The 21,446-nt window shown below is 41.5% G+C and overlaps 1 protein-coding gene across 1 annotated transcript in view; it reads left to right on the top strand.

Annotated features, from left to right (window-relative positions):
* Window positions 1–237: 237 nt before the first annotated feature.
* Window positions 238–21,446, top strand: part of srcin1b (SRC kinase signaling inhibitor 1b) — a 104,533-nt gene continuing 83,324 nt past the window's right edge. Inside the window, exon 1 of the mRNA XM_073489970.1 lies at window positions 238–284. The gene's annotated coding sequence lies outside the window, so the exon portion shown is untranslated. The remainder of the gene's footprint in view (window positions 285–21,446) is intronic.

The following is a 21,446-nucleotide window of genomic DNA, read 5'->3' as shown; positions in this document are numbered from 1 at the left end:
GACTGACGTCACCCTGACATTAATTTTCAAAGCTGTAGTAAATATGAATGAACTGGTTTAAGATACACGAAGGACAAAGTAGCACTCTGTGAGCTAACTGCTAACACTGTAGCCAGAAAGAAACTGCTAAGCAGTTGGCAGTCACAATTTTCTCGATTTGTTTTCCAGGCCACATCGAAGCACCGTCCACTCACCTGACGTCCTGTGTCAGAAGATGGAACAAGCCGTCGGATTTCCGTGTGGTTCACTGTGATGTAAATGTTTGGGCTCTCTCAGCTGCCAAGGTAAGCAGCAGATGTTTGTGAACACACACTGATGTCACCATTGAACTAGTGACCAATATATCCCCAGACTCCCTTTACAAGTCGTACAATTTTGAGGGTTTTGAATGAGGAGAGACTTCAGAACTACAGATACATTCTTAATCATTTGCCCCCTTTCATAAATTCAGCATTAAATGCAAAAAAATTAAGTTGTTTATTTCCTTGTTAAAAGTGTCAGTTTGTCGCAGCATCACTGTACCAGCCTGTCTTCTTCCATGTGTCTGAGGTGTGTGCCTTATCTGCCAACATTTAGCAGCTGTTTGAACACACAGTTTCAACTGATTTCACCATTTACACTAAACTTATGAAAGAAGACAGCATTTTATTGATGGTTAAATGTTACATTATACATTAAGCTTGTTCTTTCATGCGTGAAAAACATGCCTGTTTGTCCCAGCATGTTGGCTACTACTGTTTGTCCGCCGTTCAAAAACATCAGCTCTTTTGAAAGAGGCACTTGTTTATTTTCATATGGATCGGAGATGAGATCCAATCACAAGTGGTCACTTGAGACACATTGTAATGTCAGGTATGAGCAGTCTCTAATACTGTTCTGAATCAAAGAGGTTTTTGTCTGTATTGGAGACTGTTTCCCACATGTTTACCAGTGACTGCAGCTCATAGTTTACCCAAACCTTTACTGGGCTCACTGGAATGCAAAGAGCTGCTTTGCCAGTGTTTGTTTCTGGTCTGTGGACGAACTGGAACAAAATCTGCTGATTTTATGCCTCTGACAACAGAATTAGGGCGCTTGTGAGGTTTTCCATGGACCAAAAATGTGACATTGACAAAAGCAGGTCGATCCTGTTGGTCTTTAATGGAACCACCATTAACTGGAGGAAATCAGGACAGACAGTTCCCAGAGAAATCAGTTACCAGCAAAGTACTTAGAAAAAGCATGTGTGTTGCTCTTACTGTCAGTTTTTTGCTCTTGGGAGCAGTTAATCATAAACTTTATAAAACAATCCAATCAAACATTTGCCTTCAAAATGTTAAAGCAGAAATAAAAGTCCATACAGGGCAATTATCGTAGTATTATAGAATTATAATGATGTACATGCAGCTCTACAGCTCTGCAAAGTGCTCGTTTATCTTCAGTTTGTCCCTCTGAATCATTTAAAATGATGTCCGGCCTGAGTCTTTCAGAAATCTGCCCACTCAGTGCAGAACTTCATTAAAAAAACACAGTATTTACCTGACCCACTTCAGCATGATAATTCACATTCAGGCAGAGATCAAAGTGTCTGTCTACCTGATTGTTATGAAATCTAAAAATAGATGATCTCAATTAAAACCAAACCAATGACAAACACAAGGTGTTGCAGTTACAGGTAAACATCAGATAATTCACGGACAGCTTGAGCCGCCGTCGAGTCTTTAATCCTGTTTATAAAATGAAGTATTAAATGACAGACTTGTCTAATACAGTATGTTCACAGTCTGACATGATGATATCAGTCTTAATGCTTTAATGAAACGTTCTTTGTCAGACAGTTGGGCTTCATATATTGTTTTCAGCAGGAGATCGAGGCTGTTGTTGCTGTCGTTCCAGTAATTAAACACACAAATGTGTGAGTGCAATTACGATGAAGCATACTTTAATTTAATTTTGTTTGAAGTGCTCGCCCCCCTGTGATGCACTCCATCTTCAGTATGGATCCAACTGTCTGTCTGACTATTTAGAAACCTGGTTGGGGTCCTTTTTCATCCTTCATTCCTTCTTTTCCTGCCAAATGTCTGCATCTTATTGGAGTGTGACACTTGTTGTGACATTTAAACCATCCAGTGTGTCCTGGCTCTGCTCTGTAGAGTCCTGTATGTGTCCAACTTTACAATTATGTCTGAATCAATTCTGGAGTAAAAGTACAAAAGTATTAGTCTCTGTCTAAATCTGCAAAGTAACTGAGATATAAAATGTATGTAGTGGAGTACAAGTATAAAGGAGCAGAAATGGAAGTACTCAATGAAAGTACAAGTACCTTAAAATTGCACTCAAGCACAGTACTTGAATCAATGTACTTATTAACTTCCACCGCTGATGATCTCATTCTTTACTATCCAAAGCTTTATTACCACAGGGGAGGGAACAGGAAGGCTCTTTCTGCTTTGAGTGCGCGAGATAAATAAAGGATTGTTTAATCAGGATGTGTCTTTAATGAGACTCCACTATGATTCATTTTTGCCCTCATCTGACACTAAAGGAGACTCTGTCGTCCTGGTGTGACGCTATTTTGGAGAAGTTAACTGGTGCCATCTTTGTATTTGCGGCCATGACCCTCAGAGAGTCATCTCTGCCGTCGCCTCACTTGAACCGGCGTCCCTCTTCTTGACATCCGGCAATTTTCAGGGCCACCACATCAGTCCTTTTGAAGTTTCCTACACCTGCCTTTTCCTCTCTCTGTCTGTGTAATTGCTGCAGCTCTGTGTGATGTATGTGCTGTTACCGCACGAGTCTGCAACATCGACTGCATCCCGATTCATTATTCAGCTCCCCCGGCCCGACGTAGCCAGAGAGCAGCTGCTCTTACTGTCACCGGTCAACAGGAATCCATGAATCTGTAATTATCCTGTCATCTCTGTCTGTCTGCTCCTGCTCTGTATTTATTTCTCCTGCCTTCATCTGTCTTTCTACTGTCTGTTTCTCTGCTTTCTCTGTCATTCACTCAGCCTGTCAACCTGTCCACCTGTCTCACCTCTCAGCCTCCAGTCCTCCTCCCTTTAACCAGGACAGGTTTCTCTTAACCACCCATGTCTTCCTCCCTTTACTGCTTACACATTTAAAAGGAATATGAATATTTGGATCTACTGTTTATGAGGTTAAAACACATAAAAAACAGATTTCATATCAGGAAAATGGTGGTAAACTTTCCACTTATACTTCCATCTTTTTCCTTACTCTAATTCCCTTCACCTATCTTACTTTCCTCAATAATTACGCCCCCTCTCTTCGGTCTCTTCAGGGTACGATTTGTCTCTTGCTGAGCTGTGACTTAGTGTTTTAATTACCTCACCACCTATAGAAAGGTGTCGAGGATGTCGGCGCACAAATGATGCTCGATGATTCTTCCAGGAGAGAGAAACCAAGGCTGAGCATACATCATACTGATATGCTTTTCTATTACCCACCTGTGGCATTAGATGTGTGTGTGTGTGTGTGTGTGTGTGTGTGTGTGTGTGTGTGTGTGTGTGTGTGTGTGTGTGGCGTGTGTGTGTGTTTGTGTGTGTGTGGCGTGTGTGTGTGTTTGTGTGTGTGTGGCGTGTGTGTGTGTTTGTACAGTAAAGTGAGGGCCACTCTCTGAAGGGCAAAGAGAAGACACTCTGGAGCATTAGGGCGATCACGGGAGCATCCACGCTCTCAAGGCCCAGCGAGCGTTATCTTTAATTTATCACCATGTTTTATTTACCAGCCAGTCAATTCAGGCCACCGAGCAAACAAGCCTCTGTATTGACGAGTGAACAGCGTCATGTCCACTCTTGTTTGTCAGTATGCAGAGCTGAACTGGCGTCCACTTGATATTGTTATGACTCATTTTGTCTCGACAGTTTCATGAAAACAAACTCCTTTTTGAGCTGTTGTCTATCTGGTAGGGCTGCAGTCGTTTTCTTGATTAATCGATTAGTTGTTTTTTTCTATATAATGTAAGAAAATGGTAAAAAGCACAAAACCCACTTGTTCAGGGTTAGGAGAACATCACGGTTTTGCTTAAAGTACCTGTTTTGGTCTCCATGATCACAGATGGAGATGTTGTCCCTCCCTTTCGGCCATTGGCTGGGTGTTTTGTCGGTAAATGTAAGATGTTCATGTCATGTCTGCTCCTTCACAACTAGAAACAAGGTTGGAGACGTACATATATAGAAGCACGGGGGCCTGCTATTGTTGTTGAAACTATGATGATTAGTCAAATTTGAATAAAAGTCGTTGAGTTAATTTGACAAAATAGCAAAGTCATGGACATGTAGATGGTTGGATTTGTGTTAAATGCAACTTCGCGGAGGGACTGAATTGCCCTCGATTTTCAAGTTTTCAGACGAGTCGACCTGTCTAACTTTAAACTTTTTGCTTTAACATCAGGAAAAACTAGTTGTTAGGAACATCCGTAGGCCAAACATTTCCTTACTTTCTGCCCTGGAAATGCTATTATCAGGTGTCATAGTGTGCATGACTTACAGCCCCTCTGACCCTGAACGCACACACTCTCACACACACACACTCGGTCTCATTAATTCATGGCCTTCAACTCAGGATTGAATTACAGCCGGTGCTACTGCAGGATTTACTTTGACAATATCCTTTGTTGCGGGCACACCCATGCCCACACACACATATACACACTCAGGGAGCAGCTGCAGCAGCGTTGCATCACATACATTCACAGCACTGCTCATGATACGCTGCCAGTGTTTGCTGTTCCACACTTTGCTTGCTGATATTCATAATTAATTAATTTGTCTGCTGAAACTGTCAAAGAAACAGCTGCATTCACTTTTTTCTGGATTCCTTTTCATCCTTCGATCAATTGCTTCCCCTCCTCGGCTGCACATGGGGAAGTGTCAAGCCCACATAGTGCTACTGAATCACTGATACACACCCCAGTGTATTCCCACAGACATGATTAAAATCCAATGCGTCTAATGACAGCGCTAAGATCAAAGGCATCGGGAATGGTGTGCAGGCCCTTTAAGAGAGGCAGAGCGGGGAGGGCTCTGCATCCATAAAACATGAGTTTATTCAGTGGCCATGCTAAGACATGGTTAGGAGCGCCTCTGCACTCCAGCGTGCTCTCATAACCATCACAGGCAGAGCATCTCCGTCCGCCACATGCTGACACGGCTCAGACATGGACCCGCAGAGAAGAAAGGGATAAAACTGGAGCGAGGGAAGACAGGAAGCAGCGAGAAACAAGAGTAGAAGAAGAGAGTGAATGGGGAAGAAAAGAAGAGGTTAAAGGCATAAAGAAGATCAGAAAAGTGACGGCGCGATAAGAGGACAGTAAACAGGTGCATCGAGGCGGAGAATGGGCAATTCCTCCTTCCCAGGCATGTCCCCTCTCTCTCCGTCCATTCTGTAGTTGCAGGTATTTCTAACTTGAGTGCCCTTCTCTGACGCGCTGGGGGTGCTGGGAAACTACCGCTGTTTACCTCCGCTGTCCCTCTCGTCTTCAGTGTGATGCTGTCTGTGTGTGAGTGTGTGTTTGCTGCACATCAGTCTTTTTTACCTGCATGTTTGCTGAAGATGTATTTGGTTTCACTTTAGAGCTGAGGAACATCTTTGGTACTCTACTCTTACTGCAGTGTTTGAATATAAAGTAAAATCTGGGACAGTGAGTTGAAGCATCTTCCGAGTTGCTTTTCAGTTTGGTTTGATTTGAGATAAGCCTCTTGATTGAGTAACTAAATACAGTTACTGTAATCAGTTTTAAGTGCTGCAGCCCATTTGAAAGACATTAGAAGTGTCTTTTCCCTGCAGATATTGACAGGACTGAGAGGGTTGGGGGTGTGAGTGTCTGGTGGTGTCGGTTGCGTCTGGCAGCAGCACTTGTTTACTGCCTGTGCAGATGGGAGACTGTTGATGTTCTGCCTCTCTGTGGTTGGCATCTGGGGCAGCATGAAAGAGGCTATTGATGGGTGGATGTACAGAGGGTGCTGTTAGTCAGAGAGATGGAAAGAGAGATACAGATGATAGTTTGTAGGTTATTTGCTGGATGTTAATGGATCAATTTGTGTTGTGTTTGTATCTGTTGCAGTGGATTGAAAATATAGACCCGGTGAGGAGACATGCAGCTATTTGCATCATTGACATTGAACTCAGAATGGGTGTCTATCTTAAACAAACGTTTGGAAACATTAGGTGGGTTTGTCCTTTTTAAAATCTGCATCGTTACATTTTAGTCACAGAGGTAAGAATCTGTTTTTTTCTGAAGGGTGAATCTCTGGCTAGCAAACTGATGAGGCAAAAAATAAATCTATTTCCCTTGTAGATGCGATCAATAAATTCAAAGTCAGCGATTCATCTGGAGTCACGACAGTCCTGGAAACCCTGATAGGAGCTAATATAGAAGGTTTCCTCCAGAATTCTACATATGCAAAACATATGCAGTATTCATGCCATATATTTGTGACTTTTGTGAAAGCTGTAATCTACAAACTAATTTGATCACAAATGAGATGTGTAAGGATTTTAGTAGGAATGTATGGTATACTCGGTATCGTTACGGTGATAATTGGTGCTTAGTATATGAAGGAAATGTGCATTGTTTCACTCTATGTAACAATTTTTAGCATTAACATATATTAATCCCTTTTTTTTGGCTACATGTGAGTGGATTGTAACGTGAAAAATGAGACCTTTCCCGTCTCTCTGTGTTATCTATACAAGCCTGTGGACGATCTGTTTAAGCTGTTTAATGCTGCTGGACTGTGGATTTCTTTGTGAAGGTCTTGGGTTGGATTTTCCGCTACAATTTAAAAGTACCTCATCTCAGTCACCCTCCAGGAAGAGCGACAGATGTTGAAGCCAACTTTCATAGTGGCCAAACTGTGTAATTACAACATGGCGTGAGGCACTGGGACCCAAAAAGACTTTTTTACGTAAGCTTACATTGTGAAAGAAGCATTTATAAAACGGTGGATACATTTTTTTTAAGCGTCACAACCCCCACAAGAATATCAGAATTTGATCCATTCGGTCCGATAAATGTCAAAGTCTTTAAGACCGCACGATTAAGTAATTTTATCTCGATTCACATAAGCCAGGCGCTAAACCAGAAGTTAGCCGGCTCGGTTGGCGGAAGTCTCATGTGTGCACGCTCTACGGGAAGACACAGAACAGGTGTTTCTGTTTTCAGGAATTTTTGTTTTTTTGGCTTCGTGTCCGTTTCCATTTCTCTTCCTTGTCACTAAAATACTGGAAACAGCTGTCAATGTGCTGTTTAAATGCTCTGAACAATTAAACAGAAAGTGTTGCTCCCACATCCAGCGAAGTCTGAAGAACGATGTGGAACCATCTGAGGAGCAGGTGAACGCAGCATTAAATGTAACACCCTCGGTCTCAGTGCCTCTCTCTGCCCTGCTAACCGAGAGCAACAGAAGCTAACGTTGGTTAGTCCGGCTTCTAGCACAACACAGAAGTGCCACAGAGCTGGGAAGAATAAATGGAGATAAAATGGTGTAGCTCTTCTAAACATAAAAAATGTTGTTGGACCAAATTCTGATAGTGAAACGAGTCATTTTGTGGGGGTTGTAACACTCAAAAATGTATCCACCGTTTAACAGCCACTTCTTTTACACTATAAGCTTATTGGAAAAAGTCTTTTTGGGCCCAGTGCATCACCCGAGGTTGTAGTTACACGGTTTGTCTACAACGTAAAATTGGCTTCAAAACCCAGTGATGTTCCTGGAGGCTTGGGCTTAAGACGCACACCATGTGACCGCAACATTTCTGGTTTGATTCTAGCTGGGAGCCTTTGTCACATGTTTTCATTTCTCTCCTGTTTCATCTCACTAGATTGCAGGTGTGTTATACTATCAAAAAAAGGCAAAAATGCTCTCAAAAACTACAATCTAAATCACTTCAAACAATGTATTACGCAGCTCTATCCCTGACTATCGTTAAAAAACTTTCTAATACACTTGCATCTGCATGATAGGTACATTTTAAACCAATTTTTCCAAGCTGGATGCATTGTACAGTTTTCCTTTCAATATTATCTTTGTTTTGATTAGTGCAGGGAATTATTTATAGGGGAAACTGGTGAAAAATAATTTTTATCTCACTGCGGATGGAATATTTTTCGTCCAGATGGTAAGAAGAGTCTTTGGAGGACTCTGTAAAAACCTTCTCACAGTGTTATTAAACAACCGTCTGGGTTTTTAAAGACCACCAGGTATTTATCTCCAGAATAAAAGGCACTTATCTCTGCATATGATACATGAGAGGCACAAACTGGTGCTGCTGCAGTCTTAACCGACTGTAGGCTGGCGGAGTGTAAAATGGAGGTCCTCTCTCTCTTTAATCAGTATTGATTTACATGATACCCTCCTCTGTTCACCCTCCAGCACACTCTCACTGCACAAATCTGTGTCAGAGCAAGAAAAGACTCGGAGTCTCTTGAACATTTTGGGAGATAGGATAGGAAAAATACCAGCTATCTTAAAAATTCAACGCGGTTCGATATGAGGCCTGTCACATCCTGCGCGCTGTCTCACTCGGAAATCGCTGAGAGGATTAAATCTGAACAGAATGTTTTGAAACACAGACTATACAGTCGCCCTTGAACAACTCAAACTTATCTCTTTGTGCCGCATGACTGTGTGAGTCATGTCACCTCAATGACATACCAGAGCCCTCCGCCGCTCCCCAGGAAGGTTTCAGAGGGGGCGGGTGGGGCGGGGGCTGCTGGTGGCGCTGGTGGTGGGTAGCAGATCAAGCGCGTTAGAATCATAAGTGACTTGGGAGCAAAAAGAAGGAGAAGAGGCGGGTTGAGGATCTGTCAGAGAGCCGAAGAGCGGCAGCCAAACAGCAGTTTTCCCACGTCAGCCTGATCAAACTTGTTGACATCTGGAAGGAGATGGAGGAGAGACAGAGAAAGGCAGGAAAAGATGAAGGGCAGAGAGAGGAAGCTGCAGAGCAGAGGGTGCCGACATCACAGGGCTGACTGATGCGGTTGCCACGGAGCCACCAGGTGAGGGCGAGCCGACTATAATATTGACTCAGGGATGTCTTTGCTCCCCAGAGCTGCTTTGCTCTCTGACATTTAGAGACTGCTGCTGTTTCATTCTTGATGTTTCTGCCTTTGACTTCTTTCATAAGTCAAAACAACATTTTTGAGTAATTTGGTTTCACGCAGACTGCAGAAACCTGCGTGCAGCTTGAACACCAGAGGCTTCATAAGTCTGGAGGATGTCTAAGAAAGCTTAAAGTGGTGAAGCTTTAACTGACTAATAGAGGAAGGAACCTGCTGACTGTTTGGACCTCAACCTGGTCCCTAGATCCATTCTTTCGATAGATTATTTTCATCATTGATTATCCATTAAGTATTTTATGTATTTCACAATGTCCAAAAAGTCCAAAAATAATTACACATACATTACAGATGAACATTTTAGAATAGCTTTTTTTTTTTAAAAGTCGAATTGTTTTGATGAATTACTTCAGTGATTACAACAACATTAACAGTCATTGATTATCAGTCAGCTGACTAATTGTTTCAGTAGAGATTCTTCCCTTTGGCTGCTACATCACCAGCAGTGGAAGAAGTACTCCGATTTTTTACTTTGCTATTATGAAGAGCCTTCTTTTTTTTCGATTCTGGCGGCTCCTTTTGGACAAAAGTCGATGATGCTGAAACAAAGTAAGGGCCCGTGTCCACAGTGGAGGTGTGCTCGGGATCACTGAGATGAAGCGTTGCCGCTGTATGATCCACACTGCCCCTTTATGGTTTACAAGCAAGGAGGATGTGGATGCATGATGTTATCTGTAGGAGACAAAAATACAGTGACTATTATTGCCTAGGCCAGGATAAAGAAAAGGACCCAGATAAGTCAGAATCCAACCCGGTGACAGATGTTAAGAATAACTAAAATTATACAGAAATAGCCAATCGTCTCGCTCATGTTTGCTTATGTAGGTCATATAGAGACGTCAGTATTAAACTGAGACTGTTTCATAACTAGTTAAAAGTTTTCTTCCAAGTAAAGGTAAAAGTACTGCAGTGTAGAAATATTATGTTACACGTAAAAAAGTCCTTCATTCAAAATCTGAAGTAAAACTGTAAGAAAACTTTTCATAAAATTATGTTTTCTCTTACTGGATTATAATTATTGATGTTTTCATGTGTTCATCACTTAAAGTGAAACTCTCGCCAAAATGCAACCTAGGCTTTTTTTGTGAAGGAACCCGAGTCAAACCTTCGTGTAAAAGCATAATTACGACGAAAAAGCCACTTTTAAGATTTACCGTATTTTCGCTTTCGGGTCAAAATCATTTTCATTTGCGTGCTAGGGGCAGCTGTATGGTAGCATCAAAATCACTATTTTTAAAACACTAAGAAGACTCGACACAACATGAAACTTTGCTCGTAGTATCACCAGGGTCTCTACACATGAACACGAGCATTGAGAACATTGTTTGTGTACACAGAGTTAACTAAAAAGAAGGTTTTTGAACAACTCAGCTAGCAGTAGCTTGTTCTGCTCGCCGCCGTCCTGTCAGTCGAGAAGCGTCGATCCCCGAGTGCGACGTAACATGGAGGAGAGTAAAGGTGGAAAGCTCCTAAAGCTTAGTTCTAGTTTAATTTAATTTAATTTAATTTAATTTAAATTAAATAAAAAAATACGTTTTACTTCTCTTTTCTAACCATTTAGAACCATTCTCCCCCCCCCCCCCCCCGGAGCTCTGTGTGGTGTCATGTTGTTTGCAGCTGTGCGTTGTATCTCCATCTTCCAGTGTGGTGTTGGCACTCAGCTTGTGTCTCTCAGTGTCTTCATAAAGTATAGATTCTCTTGTTTGAAGGGGAAGTAATGATTGCCTTTTGAGCAGAGTGCAGGCTGAGAGCCGCACCTGTGGAGCTGGCACAGATTCAGTTTTTTGTTCAAGGACACTTCCTCAGTTGAGCAGCAGTAACTCTGCTCTCAGTTCATCCCTGAAGCCTGTTTGGCAAATACTGCTCGAATGTGATGACATGGACACTGGTTTTATTGCTATTAAATGAGGTATGTAGATGTAGTTATTTTTATATTTGGACAGAGGAAATTTTGTAGTGAATGAACTTTTTAGTGTCGAATTAAACAACTCTGGCCTTTGCAGTCACAGGAAGCAGTGAAACATGGACGACACAACGCAGCAGAGAGTTATTAGCAAGAAATCTCAGTTAATTTGACTCTCCCGACTCAGTAAAGCTGACCCAGGATAATCTTGGCAGCCTGTCTGCGGATGTTGTTTGATTTATTCAGTGAGGCTCCTGGAACTGAGAGGGCGGATCAAAAACTCTGCTGCAAGGTGCTTTAAGATGTTGTAGGCAGTAGGTTGGATATCATGATCAGTGGGGTCAGTCACTCTGTCAGCTCCATTCATAATGAAAAATGCACTCCTGTTTTTACGTGTTCTGTCTGGTAAAAAGCATGTAAAATCTGTCCATGTTTTTTCTAGGACACTCTCAGAACATCCTTCGCTTTAATATTTTACTGACTTGACCTGCTTTGGCCCCCGGATGCATCTGAGTCTTAGATTTTAGATCGTTATATCATGATTTTTTTTTAAGGGCGGCGTTACAGTGAAATGGTGTAATTTTCTGAACTTACCAGACCGTTCTTATTGTTCTATTACTTGTCTTTACTCACTTAGTCATTATATCCACATTATCCTTACAATGTTGTGGCAATATCGACGTGGAGGTCGCCCAGTTCTAACATTTATGAAGATATGCCAAGATAGATGCTGAGGTGGCCTACTTCCTGTTGGACATATTAGCTGATTTGCTATGTCTTGTGTCATTGCACATACTTGATACTTGAACTCGTTATCAAAGTTTTTTTTTATAATTGAATAGCACAAAGGCATGTGTACAGCTGTCCATATTTATGACAGTGGAGTATAATTGATCTAAAATGGCAAAAAATGAAATGTTTTGCATTATGTTGCTTACTGTAAAAGTTATCTAGCTGCAGTTTCTTTTTCCTATAACGAGCCACCGTCTTTTACCCTGAACTCATCTGACAAACACACTGACAACACAGAGAAACATGTCAGGACAGTGAGACGAGAATTGAGGATAATTTTCAGAGGAGAACGTGCCCGTTGTTGGAGGACAGATGCTGATGACTGTCATACAGTATTTCTTGCCAGAGGAGATTTTTCTGTATAAAAAAAAATAACAAAGTGTCTTTAAAGGCAAATCCCTCTGTAGGAAGACAAATGATATGCAAAAGGCTAGGAGGAAGAAAGAATTTCGCTTTTAAAAAAAGACTTGTCTGGCAGAGAGAAGGAGGATAAAGAAAGTGAGGCAGCCTTTTATGCTTTTGTCATCAGTATTTTTGTATTCCAGCCTGCAGAAGTTGTGTACAAGTGGAAGAAAAATAGAGGGAATAAGCGGAGAGAAGCCTCTCCTTGAAGGGACGGCGGGGGCTTTTCTCTAATAAATCAGCTTAATTGCAAAAGACTGCGTCACACTTTTCTCAGCAGCAACTGTTAAATTTTCCTCTGCAGGTGACAGTTGCTGGACATAAAGTGCTGATAATGACCTCATGTGGACACTCTGGCAGCGATTATTTAAACTCCTCTGCAGCAGCGAATATATCACAGATATATTGTTTTGCCATTTGTTCTTTAAATGATCAAACACATGCAGACACACACACAGAGTCCTTATCATGGAGCAGTAGCTACATAACGGATTACTGCAGTGTTGTCGACCTCGAGCTGCAGGGGTGACATTACTGACAGTGTGTGGTGGGCTTTTGAAGGTTCTCCACATTATTGTGTGTGTTTGTGGGTGTGCACCGCATTTTAATCATGTTTACCACATTAAATTGGACATGCACTAAAATTTTAGAAATGTCTTTATTGATCTCAACTAGAGCCTGGCCAATACTTGAGTTAGTGAGTGACCTTACTTCGGAAAAACTTTGAAGGATAGTCAATGGAGAGAGACAAATCATTTTTTGGATCCCACTTGAATTGTGCCATGAATCACAAATATGATGTTTGTCAATTTAAAAGATAATTTTCCAAGTCAAGAAAGTCTGAGTTTGTCACAGCCAACAGTTGCGTTAGTGACATAGTCTCGTTGAACGGTCACCAAAACCCATTGTAGACCTTGTCCTGTATATTAACTCTCGTTTCACATAACTGCAGATTTATTGTGATTTTCATCTTTTTTAGTACCTTTTCAGTGGCGAGTTGGCGGCCATGTTGTTGTTGGTGACGTGTGTTGAGCGAGACGATGTAGTTCACTGAGCGGTTTAACACAAAACTAGATGATATTTTAATGATATTTTGATGATATTACAATTTCTTTCCATGAGGTCCACCAGAGGGCGCGTGACTTTGGCTCTCTAGCAGATTTACACAATCTTTTGCAATGATCCCTCAAATGTGGTTATCGAACACACAATATTTTACAGTTTAACAATAAACTTCATTGTCTAAAATGACATCAGTGCACTGAAACAACAAACGTTGCTCAGAATTCAATAGTTCCATATTACCTCAAGCATCTTTTTCGGAAATGTATTTCTTTATTTTTTTTAAACCCAGCCCCAGTTTCAAGTGTGATTCATGTTCGTGTTATTCCTGCCTTTTTGGATCCACAGATTCCTTAGTGGGTGTTTGGACTGAAAACAGCCCTGCGCTCAAAATACAAGGGGCTGCGTTGGTGGGGTCGTTCTTCTTCAGGCACCACTGATACAATCCATGAAGTGTACATGGAGTCTTTGAACACTGCACAGTGGTTTATCATATGAGGAAGGATTTTATAGCTCTTGAAAGTTTTTTTGGTAAAATATGAAAATAATTAATTTATATTACATAGTAATCCGCTAAAAATGTGAGCTGTCGTTTCTCTGATTGGCCAACCCAGCGCTTTGCTAGATGGTAACTTTTTCGCCCTTGCAGCATCATTGGTTCCACCTCAAATGTTTGAGGGCACTGTGTTTTTATTTAATCTCTGTCTTGAGAGGGGTGAGAGATGACAAAGATATCAGTGTCTAACTCCTGCCCCAAGCAGGACACCTGGTGCATGGTGTACACTCCAGGCTGTTGAAATATCAGGACACTGTATTGATCCCTCAGTGGAGTACTCCTGTGATTCAGTCTAGCAATTCTAAGACTTTAACAGGGTGTCTGCAGCTCGTCTGAAAAATGTCTTGAATTTAATTTCATACATATTAGGCCTTAAAAGTCATTAAATAGTCTTTGTGATTTGTAATTAATGATTTGTAATAATGTAATGTAACTTCACAACCCTAGCTCATGACCAAGACTCTGTTATAAATCCTCCCAACCCAAGATGAGATAACTGCGGTGACATCACGTGCATTATTTTCTCAGACTTGGCAAAGTAGCTCTCACCGTGACTTGTAAATTGACTTTGACATGTAAAATTGGTGTAGTGCCTCTTTAAATCCCCCCAGGGACTTGTTACATTAACACAATGTATAGACCTATTTCACAGAAGACGTTTTAACTGCCTTACACAGGTGTAACTAATATTATTAATAAGTATTTAGCTGTGTCAGTCCAGGGTCCTGCTGTTGGCATATACATGCTGGCTCGCAGCATACTGAATGTAATGGAGCTGTGGTTAACTGTATTAGTTCCAGCTCAGCGTTTCCTGCTTTATAAGGTCAAAATGTCTGCCGTGAAGAAAGGTCTATTAACGTTTAACAGAGCTGTAGACTCTGTGGATTAGAATGAAGATATCCGTCATCTCCCCATAAACAAACTCTGTATCTGCCTGTCAGGAATCCAGTGTTAGACATAAAAGAGTCCTCTGAAGCTGGTCCACGGTGTCCCGGAGTGTGTGTGCTTGTTGAAGTTTGATTCCCAGCTTGTTGGGCTCAGCAGCCAATCAGCTTCTCAGGCTGCACACTTCCTTCTCCCTCAGCAGAGGTTTGATTTGAGACAGATTGTTTTTGCAGACTCGGTCTTGCATCTTTCCATCAGTTTCCTGAGCTCTGGAAGTCTCTGGATGACTTTTTTTATACATAAAAGCATGGACTGATTTTTCTCTCAAATGGCCTTTGTTGTAGCTTTTAAGATACCATAGGAAAAGCATTAGGAATTGTCGTGGGGTTTGGGATTTTCGCAGTGTGTTGCTCGAGTGTTCGTGTGTGAGAGGAGGTTACTTCAAGGTCTTCCTGCTGCTATCACATATTCTGGCATTTCTAGTGCAGTGGGAAATACATTCAGATTCTAATTTGACAACTTTCCCTGAAAGACTGAATCACAGATTCATCTGTAGATTTTTTTCTTACAGCTGTAATGTTTTGTCCTTGATAAGGGATTTCTATTTCAGTGACATCTCTGGTAGGGAACAGCCTATCAGATAGCATTACTGTCACACATCAGGGCACAAAGAGCAGAGAAGAATCGGCTGCTCGGCACACTGTCGCAGGTAAAACAGTGTGTTCTGTGACAGAGCAGAGAGGCTCTGTGTGCTTTGTTTGTCTGTGTTTTATGAAATTCATCAACGCTGCAGCTTTATCCCTGTAAGGTTGCTTTGTGCTACGGGCACGGCGCCACACATTGTTTCACATATTACCCATTTACTATGAATTGTGCATGCTGGATGCGTATGCAGAACAGCTCAGACATCACTGGGGATATCAGCTCTTATTTGCTCAAATTACAGGATTATGGTATGGATGGGGACTCCTGTTTGTAACTAGAATCACATACAAATTGACTTTAGACGTGACATTGAGTTTAGATTTGTGACTGCAGGAACAATAAGTCTATAAAACAGCTCGACTGGAGCTGAATTAAATGCATGATTGTTTGGAATCAGTCCAACATGTACGGGGCTCAGCAGACATCATGGAGAAATGTCGTTGTGAGAACATAACATATTGTAAAAGAGTAACCTGAAAGTAGTGTTTCACTGCCTTTGCTTGTTAAAAGTGTAAAGTCTGTCATCTCCTCTGCTGTGGTTTTTCTTGCACCTGTAAACACACCCAACAGTGATGTCCTGGTATACTGACCACACCCTCGAGTACACTTTTACATAACTGCAGAGAGGTTGAAGTTACCCACAGAAAGTGTGACTCACCGGATGTAGACTGTGGGTATAAACCTGCCATTCACCTCCTTTGTGCAATATGTGTCACTGTTTTCAAAATCCCCGTCTCGACAGGAAACAACAACAACCCCTAGCGCTAGCAACCTACACGCCGAAAATTGCAAGTCACCCTAACACTAATGTGGTTGGTGACAGTATGAATGTAAACAAGCTGTTACTTTTTCCTGTGCAGGGATTCAGCTAGCTCCCCACTTGCAATTGTGCCACTATTTTTCAGGGGCACCATTGTTGCACCCTGAGCTTTCCTGTCACGATTGTGATTGGTTTAAAGAAATACAGACAAGCCAGAGCATTTTCCCCCATATAGCAGGATTATTATAATTGCAGCCAGACATTTCTCCAGTGCTGACAGTGCCTTGGAGATAGGTCTGGCTATACAAGACTACCCACAGAAGGTCAGAGAAAACAAGCTAAGTTGTGTTTTAGCCATGCTAGCGACATAGCTTTTTGGATGGCAGCGTTGCTCTGTCTGTCGGTCTTTTTGTCAGTCCATCACTTTGGTCCCGACTGCAAAAATCTACTGGATGGATTTCCTTGAAAGGCATACAAACATTCAGGTTGCCCGGAGGATGGCTTTCAATGTTGTTGATGAATCAGTAACTTTTCCTGTAGTGCAACATAGAGTCAGAATTTTGTCCAATACTTTGGTTGAGAATCAGATTTCGGGGTTTTCCCTCCCATTATAAAGCTCAGACGCAGCACCCAAGCCGTATTGGTCACCACTATAGCTGAACGGATGTAAAGTCAATTTGTAAAGTATTAAACGGATCACATGACTTTTCCCAGATCTCATGGTTGTAGTTTTGTCACCAGTGGACTTGCTTTGCTGTGCACAGATATTAATAATGGTCCAAAATGAGGTATAATTGCATATTTAAAAAAAATACTTAGTTGGCCTTTGGCTTTATTTGATAGGACAGGCGTAGAGTGACAGGAAACAGGGAGAGAGTGAGAAAGAGAGGGGAATGATATGCAGCAAAGGGCCAAAGAGTACAGCTCTGTACACTCAGAGGGGCGCGCCATGAAATTGCCTATTTTTAACTGAAATGAGCCAAGTACTTGCAGCCAAAGTCTTCCACAAACAGAGGGAAAGTGCTGCATTAATGAAAAACTAATGACATTTCCATCAGCCTCAGCCTCAGCTAGCAAATGTCAGCATGCTAACACATTAAACTAAGATGGTGAAGATGGTAAACATTAACATGTTAACACTGTCGTCGTAAGAATAAGAATTAGCTCAAAGCACTGCTATGCATTAGTTAAGCCTCACAGAGCTGTTAGTTTGGCTGTAGACTCTTAGTCTTGTTAAATAATGTTGGCATTCTAACAAAGATAAACCAGTGATGTTTCAGAGGGAAACAACAGGTCAATCTGATGTATATGTGTGTTTCTCTGCATTAAATTCAGGTAGCAGGTTTAGATTAGTTAGTCTGACAACCTTGCCTGTTTATTCTGCGCTGCATCAGTCAACACACTGGTGTTTGTCCAGCAGCTAAAGCTGATTACTGTTGCTGAACACATCCAGTGTAGCATCAGAGCAGTTTAAACAAGACTCTGTAGGGGAGAAGGACAAATATAATCATGGTGATAATCAGTGATATGAACATGAAGGGATGAATACAGTATTTGTTATGTTATCATGAATTTAAAACCTGTTAACCCAGATAAAGTGGCCTGTGAGAGTCGGCTCTATTGTTTGCATACGTGCAATCATCTGCCTGCCTGCATCGTGTGTGTTTACACGAGGAATATGTGTGTTAGCTGGTGGTGTTTTGTACATGTGCTGTGTGACAGCTGTGATCTGGCCTCTCCGCTCTTTGTCATCTCAGATCTGGCGTGACAGCTTCGACACGTGTCTTTAGAAAGCAAACAAACGCGGCTCGACCACACAGATGACTGAATTACAACATTTAACAAGCTGCTCATGTGCTGATTAAACAGAATGGCCCTTCTGAATCCCCGATCAGACTCTCAAATGAAAAGCTTCTGTCGAGTGGAATAATGGGGTGTCTAAATGAGGGGAGCGGGGGAGAGAGGAGGAGGAGGAAGTTATTATAATACAGTCATGGGGCTCGTCAATAGAAAAAGTTTCCTAACAAGATTTACTACGCTCATATTTTGGGCGTAATTTATCTGCCAAAAAACAGACGGAACACACATTAAACAAAGATGAAATTTAAAGATGAATTTGTCTGATAACTTTCTTTTTCTACTGATATTGTGATAATATAGTAATCATGCAATCATAGTAATTTGTTTTGCCACAATAATCTTGTAGTGAATATACATTTTATGATTAAAATTCCCTAACAGTAGATTCTAGAGCTGAAATGATAAGTTTATTTATTGTTTAGTCTATTGATAGAAAAATGAGCAGGAACTATTTTGAATCATTACAGCCTCTTACGTGTGAGAATTTTCTGCTCTTAGGCTTGGGCTGATGATAGATATACATCACCTTCAAGCTTTTATTTTGAAAAGAAAATCAAGTAATCAATAGGCCTATCTGCCGATTAAATAATAATGAAAATGAATATTAATTGCAGCCCTTGTTGATCCACAACGGATAAGTTTAATATGTTAAATAAATGAATTACAAAGATAACAGCAATCTTAAATCTTGTCAGTATAAATTCTTATTACATCAGTTTCATCCATCTTTTCGCTTCACTCATTTTTGACGGATTGTATCAGCATTCATGTCCTTTGCATTAAACAAATTAACAGTATGCATCTGAGTGTCTCAGGAAGAAGCAGGTAGGAGCACAGTTTGATCAATGTAATAATCGATGATATTGATTAAAGGAATTTGTTCAGTATTTGTCGGCACAGCAATATCAACACATCTGGGTACTGCAGTCAGCACAACAACCTTAACGTGAATTTCTTCTGCTTTCGTAACTTGACTGTTAGTAATTTGAGTGCCAGATTGTAGGTTGTAACAGTGGAAGCAGCAGATAGTAACACTTCAGTTTCCTGCTGTTGTGTCTCTCAGTGCCTCTCTACTTGTTCCAGTAGATGAGTTTCACTGCTCTGTGAGATTGTGAGCTCTTGCGGTCTCCGTGCTTTATTCATTGCTGATGCTTCAGGTAATAAACCAAGTCCGTAGTGTTTTCCACTGTTCTTGGCACAGTTAACAACAAACATCACTGATCTTTGACCCGCTCGACTTGAAGTTGGCAAAAAACATCTAAAACAATTTTTGACATTTTTTTTTACTGTTCAGGATGTTGCGAGTTTGCTGACAGTTGAAATCACTCACTTATCATTATCTCCACTTCACTTAGTATATTTCTGTAGTCTTGTTTAGACACTTGATAGCAGCCGCTGTTTTTAAGACACATAAGAGCTTTAAAAATAAACTGTGAGACATTTAATGTATGTAATGTATTTTACGTTGTAGAACAAAACATGTAAATATCTTTAGCCTGCGGTAAGCACAGACCTTATTTGAGGCATTTAACCAAAAACCAAGTAAAAACTCATAGACTTTTAGACGAGGGAACCAAATGTGGCAAGATGCTAACTGATGTCTGGGTTTAGGACTCATTAATACACCACTCTGTTGACTGTTGGCCTCACACAGGACTCCAGCCATGATTGCCTGACTGCAGGTCCTACAAATGAACCACTTGATCATCCTCAACCTCCTGCCAACATTGACTTTCTGGCTCTTTATCGTACCTTTGTCCATTTTACCGCACTTTCTTTTTTTGGCCCTTTTTTTGCCGAGGGCGAGACAAACCGTCTCACTCAAAGGCTGACCTCTAGTGGATCGGTGGGTCTACTACATGCTTTTGTGTTGGACTGGGTTACTTAAACCATCAGTTGTTTGAACATAAAATAAATTACTATGATGATAATCGATTAATTGTTAGTCATTTTTCAGTTAAAAATACCAAACTTCCTCTTGTTTCAGCCTCTCTGTTGTAATGATTTGCTGCTCTTCTTTGGGTAGAGTGTGGAAAAATCCTTACAAGTCACGTAGCACAGATTTAACTGCAGTGAACGGTTGATTTATGGATCACTGGAGTGAATATCGACATGACGACATGAATCCGGTGTTATTTGTGGTGTTTATTGAAGACGAGGCAGATTTAGGATGAAGATAAATCTGGAGCGTGCGTGAGAGAAAAGATGCCTATAAGCAAGAGCGATATGATCAGCAAACAGTTTTTTGGTTGCAGTTTTCTGTCTCACTCACTCGTCTTGCTGCATGTCTTACACACACACTCACACACACACGCGCACATGCGCGCACACACACACACACACGTTCACAGGCTGTAGGATCTCATCTCTGTGCAGCTCTCGCCTTCCTCAGCAGCCTTGGAGAATGATTTCATTGGGATGACAAGTGTGCCTCTCCCTCCATATTTCTGCCACCCGGGCCCCTAGCCTGGATCCAGAGACAGTCTGCAATAATACAGACCCCGCTTTTTTTTCCTTTTTTTTTTTTTTTTTTACCTTTATCTCAGTCTACCCAATCTGATTTTAGCTGTGCTGAAAGTAGCATTTTCTTCCTATCACAACATCGCTAATGCTTACTCTCCTTCCTCCCTCTCCCCTCTCCATCTCTCTTCATTCCCCTCCGTCCACTAAGCAGAAAATGGGTCCAGTTGCCGTTGCGGGCTATTATCTGCATGAGCTATCTATCTTGATAATTGACTAGTGGGGGTAAATGTGACGGTGATCGGTGTGACGCTAATACATTCTGCCAATTTGACACGCTCATAATCCGCCGGGCTTGCGTTTCCACCCCGCAGTCATCACGGGGAGGCGAGAGGTTTGACGTGTTGGAGCCGCTGTAGCATCATGGATACACACAGTAGGCCGAGTGCGTGGGTGGGGAGAAACACTCGGTCTAATTTAGGAATCGGGAGCGTTTGAGTGGGCACGAAGGAAGAGGAAATTGGTCTCAACATGCATAGGCTCACATTATAGAAACAGACACATGCAGATGGATAAAGCTGTCACAGTGTGGATGTGTAGACCCAGCTGCAGGAAATAAACTCATCTCAACATCACAACCAATTTGTTCTGTATGCTGCTGATTGCTCTTGGATCAGTGAGAGTGAATGACATGAATAGACCTCACACTGTATATCCGCAGCACAAGTAGTAATGAGACGATGTCTAATTCCACCTGGCATGACATCTGTATTTGGCAACAGCCACAAAAACATCCTGGTGTGTTTAGAAGATTACCTGAAGACATCAGACGCTCATTTTTTGAGAGATTTCAATCCTCTACAGCCTCCCCAGCACAATTATTGGTGCCAGTTACGGCTAAGATGATAATTCGTTTAATTTTCTATCAATGGAGTGA

The sequence above is a fragment of the Pagrus major genome, chromosome 20, assembly GCF_040436345.1.
Source record: "Pagrus major chromosome 20, Pma_NU_1.0".
In the NCBI taxonomy this organism is placed as follows: domain Eukaryota; kingdom Metazoa; phylum Chordata; class Actinopteri; order Spariformes; family Sparidae; genus Pagrus; species Pagrus major.
This window is presented reverse-complemented; position numbering and strand designations above follow the sequence as displayed.